Genomic DNA, 5,554 nt, shown 5'->3' on the forward strand with positions numbered 1-5,554 from the left:
AAAAAAGAAGCAGACCAACCTTCATGGAAGAGAGAACGCGAAAAGCTGAAAAAGGCTAGCTATATAAAAGTTACTGTTTCAAAACTCGGTATATTAAATTTTTATATATACAATTTGCAAAAACTACCAGACTGCGACTTTATTTTTTAATGTTATTAGGCTCTTATTTATCACAATTTTCAGATAATAAAAAGAAATATACAAGTTGGATGTTACCTGTTCATGTAGACGTTTTTTTTTAAATTTATGGCTTACTATTATAAAATCACATAACGCTGTTTGCAAGTGGACTACTTATTTCTCATTATCAATTTGTATTTTCTGAATATGAATTTATATTTCTCATTATCAATATGTACTTTCTCAATATCAATTTACATTTTTCATTATCAAATTATATATTCTCATTATGAATTTACATTTCTCATTATCAATTTGTACTTTCTCAAAGTGAATTTACATTTTTCATTATCAATTTGTATATTCCCAATATGAATTTTCATTTCTCATTATCAATTTTTATTTTCTCTTTATAAACTTGAAAAGGTATAGTATTCAATTTATAGGAGTTCCACAGGTTTTCAAAAAAAAGTGTATGCATATTAAACCAAACCTATATATCCCAATGTTATACGATAGGCTGAATGCGAATCCGAGGTCCGTTAGCCTCCATCACGTCAGGTTCGTGGTCATTTGAAGGTCAAGTAGGGAAAAATTCATTGAATAAACCTGAAAATTCAATAAAATTCACTTTATTTGACCTTTACATGACCTCGAAGCTGACATTATAGATGTTAACGAACCTCGGATTCGGGTTCAGCGAATGTAAAACCTTATGTATATGAATTTTCAGACTTATTCAATTAATTTTTCCGTACTTGACCTTCAACTGACCACGAACCTGACGTGGTGCAGACTAACGGACTTCGGATTTGCATTCAGCGTGTCGAATAACATAGGGATATATAGGTTTGGTTTAATAGGCATACGCTTTTTTTTTGTAAACCTGTGTTATCTTTGATAAGCGTCTTACATTTAAGGAACATTGTTTATGGCTAAGAAAAAGCCTAGCTGCCAGACTAAATATTGACATGACAGATACCATATAGGTGGAAGATATTTGCGTACCTTGACTATGTCACGGTTACTCAAAAGTCACGGGTAACTGCTGTGAACTTCCAAAAAGCCACAGTGACAGACTTACAAAATAACAGCAGCACTGGTATTTTAGAAGCAGGATTGCGCCTTAATAACAGTACTGGTCACAGTCGCGAACTGTGACTGTCATAAAGTAGTAGTCGCATTTACTTAACCTTAAGAAATTTCCTTATAATCACAGGTTTTTTAAGACTATGTTCAAACAGGCACCCAATTGGCAATTAAGAACCTTTTACCAATTTAAGCCTTAATTGTTACCCATTTTATCATACAAAATTCAAATTATTAATTGCCAATTAATAATTAATTGGCAATTAATTTGTGTCAGATTCTCTATGCAACCCTGCTAGGTATGTTTAATTTTGACTTGGAGGTATGTTTATAGAACAAAGAGCAATCAGCTGTTTGTTTCTGGTCCTCTTTTACAGCTGATATTCCATCAGGGATGGAAAATTTAATTATAAAATTGTATCTAATTTACGCAAACTTTACCCTTAAAGTAGATAGATGTACCTAAAAAGTAAATATGTATTTATATATAAAGAAAAATAGGAGGTAACAATTCCCATCGATGCCATATCAACTTCTGTACTCACATTAAACAAATTTTTGGCTATGAAAAGATTCTCTTCGAGTAGCGCGAGACAAAACTATGTTGTAGAAAAGGTGAAGCACTTTCGTCAGAGTTGTTCGATCTGACATTTTAAAAAGAAATATTTTGCATCTATCTGGCGAAATCAACTGCAGTTGCGTTACTTTGACCACCCTTCTATATCATTTGTATGCGTCTTCACAAAGGAGGGAAACTTTAGACCAGTTGCCCGCACCAGAAAATACATTGAAATGTCAGTAAAAATAAGAACTGATATCCTGAGAAGCTATTTGGCTACGTTCCAAAGGTACGTAAAGTTGTGTGCTTGTACCGAATTTACTTTCAAACTAAAGAAAGGTACGATTGTAACAACTTTTCCATCACTGTAGGTAATCCAACAGCTGATTTCGTATCGCTAATTGGGCAGCTGATGTGTGTGTGAACACCAAACTCAATGCCGCAATTTAGAGCTTAATTGCCTCAGCTAATTGGCCTGTTTGAACAAAGTCTAAGACTAAAATCTGATCAATGTTGTTTGATATTAGAATTTCACACCATTCAAAACGAGTGGGAATGACCAAAAGAAACGACGACAATAAAATGATGTCAGATAAATGAATAATGGCCCTTAGTACACTCGGTAAAAGATTTATGTTTTGCACCTTTTTTGTGACTGTCCTCGTCACAGTCACGGATGAAAATCACTGTGACTGCAAAGTCACAGTCATAAATGCTATTGTTTCTCAAAAGTCACGAGATCGCCCATCTCTAATCTGTCATTCAAACACAGAGTTATTCATATAACGAGTTTACTAGACATTACGAGATCCCTGATCCTCTTAAAAATGTATTATGGTTTACCCATATATAACCAGTAGACTAGAGTCTTTCCTGGATCACCCACTTATTGCATTTTCGCGGAAACTGGGCTGCCTAGCATCCAAGAAAGAGTATACAACTATGCGGCTTATTCCAAAATTGTTCATGTGCTACAACAGCATCTTGCTTGAATCCTCTTTAGCAGCATTGAATGCTCGCAAATCAACGATTTTGAGATGTTTAGAGTACACCAAAAAAAAAAATAGGATTAACGCCACCACCTCGATTCCGGCCCCCAAAGCAGCTCGCCACCAATAGAAAACCAATATCAAATTAAAATTAGGTATGTGGATTCCTAGTCACGCCGGAATAAAAGGCAACGAGTTTGCTGATCAAAAAGCAAAAGAAGCCGCAACCAGGGTTCGGATTTGCCTCATTTTAGCCCCTCGCCCGCTCGTTAGTTTGCTCTGAGCTAGCGCAACTCACGAGCAACAAGCAAAGCTGTTTGCAAACGAGCACTCGTTAAGTACGAGCGCACGCACTGAGCAGCCAGCGAGCGAGTAAGCAAACGAGGGCAGCGCAAGAGTAGAACGGCAAGCAAACGAGGGCCTCATTAGCTCTGGCCTCGCGAGGGCGTCGTTGCGAGCGAGGCACTCATTTGCAGCAGCAGATGAGCGAGGCGAGTAAAGGAGCGAGGCAGATGAGGCGAGTGAACGAGCGAAGCAAATGAGGCAAGCAGATTAGACAGGTAAACTCGTTGTTTGGTCGGCAAAAATGTATGGGATAAAAATTGCAGCAACTAAGAATTTCGAATAAAGGATTGTATGCACGCATGCAGATATGTATATACATACATATGTATATACACATACATATGTTTGTATATATTTATGTATATATTCTCATGCACAGAAGAATAGATTCGTGCTATTTTGACCAGTTTTATCTACTAGGTAAGCACATATGTACATACATACCTATGTAGGTATATTGTTTTTAATGTTCAATAATTTCTTATAAAATTTCAACTTATACACTTAGGTCTCTTTTTATGCGGTTCTTTTTTATGCGGATTTGAATTTATGCGGTTTTTCAAACACTTTTTTCGCTGTAGCGATTTTGCTTTTTTGAGAGCTTTTATTACTTTTTTTCAATATGTAAGGGGCAATGCTTCTGATAAATAATTTGTCTTTGTATTCTTACATACAAGTAATTACTTAGTAATTTGGCTAAGTAACTATGTTACATATGTATAAATGAGAATATATATTTATAAAAATCATTATTTTGTCTTTCATTTCATAAATGAGTAGGACATCAGCATTTTCAAATGAATATTCCTGGTTTAGCCCCCATACGTATGTATGTATGTAGGATAATACAAACCACTATTTGATAATTTAGGCTGGTTAGTAGGCGTTGGTTTGAGAGAACGCAAGTTAAAAGAATGCGTTCTACAATGAAGCTTGGCAGAGACTACTTTGGCCAGTAAATTAACATATTAACGAGAGATAAATTAATATTTCATATCAATAATTGCATGAAAAATTATATTTCTTGCCTTCATTTGATTAACAGGAAAAAACATTTCATTTTATTTTATTTATTTGCAACAGCTGGCTGCTTTGAAATTCGACTCCAACGCAACGCCAAAGTTGTATGCGAACCGGTCTCTATTCTTTGTTTACAAGAATGATAGAATACAAGATTGCGCCGATCAGAGAGGATTTTTGAGAATAACTTTTGTGTGACGTCACACTGGTGCAATTGCGAGAGAGAAATGCCAAAACGTGAGCAAGAATGGAAGAAGGAGCAAAAATGTTGCAAGGAAAACGTAAACAATTTGCACCAGTGTGACGTCATGCAAACAACGATTCTGTCAAATTCGTTAAGAGAGGAATAGCGGTCCGAGATCGGCGCAACCTTTATATTCTCTCAATCGTGCTTTGTTTATGGAAATTTTTGCATTTCTACATATCCATATATACCCATGGTGAAATGAACTGAAGGTGGCGCATTCCCGAAACCGCTACTTTGGTTTTACCGACTTTGACATTTATGGCAATACGTAAACAAACTTTTTGTTTAGAAACAAGTGCAAGTTTGCAATACACATATTGTGTACTTTCAAGGGAAAATCGGAGTAATTCGTGCGTTCTGAAGTAAAAAACGTTTTATTTGTAATAAAAACTTTATAAAAATGTCGTGCGTGTGTTGAATTGCAGCAGCCGTAGAGGTAAAGCCCCCAAATGCAGTTTTTTTTTGTTTCCCCGCGACGACGTCTTGGCCAGAAAGTGGGTAGAGTTCTGCCGGCAGGAGAAGCCATAAAATTTAGACACCAGCGTAATATGCATGAAGCACTTTACGGACCACTTTTAAACACGACATGTTAAGTTGAAAACGTTGAAGTACCACAAATTACAAACTAAAATCGTAGGTAAGCAAGCATCGACCACTTTCTGCAGGAAAACATGCGCTGCGACTAGATATTATCATTTTTTCGGCACCTGCAATACAAACACAAAAATTCTAAATAGTTAATTAATAAGACCTATTCTTTTGAACACATTTCAAGAGTGGTTGTATATTGTTTGTTAACGTAGTGCTTAATTTGCTATATTCAAAGATGGCTTGAGAAATTGGTGAATCGAGAAGAAAACACGTTTTCTCACTGCAAATTCACAACTGTCAACTCATTGTTCTTCGCCATATTCTTTGTTTACCCGTTGCCACAAATGTCATTCTGCGGGAATGCGCAATCATGTATTCTATCGTTCTTGATATATACCTGCATACATATGTCCTTGAACAACAGGCCACAAATAAATTTTTTCACCAAGGACTATATTTCGTTCAGGTATACAGCATAACTGCTACAAGTAGCAAACTATTTTGGGGTGTTAACAAGTGCTTACCTGTTTTTTGTTTCTGCGGCACAAACGATTATAATATCTTCGTTACTTACTTTTCTCTGTAAAGACAAAA

Source organism: Rhagoletis pomonella, unplaced genomic scaffold, assembly GCF_013731165.1.
Source record: "Rhagoletis pomonella isolate Grant_MI unplaced genomic scaffold, Rhpom_1.0 Rhpom_scaffold_00009, whole genome shotgun sequence".
NCBI lineage: Eukaryota > Metazoa > Arthropoda > Insecta > Diptera > Tephritidae > Rhagoletis > Rhagoletis pomonella.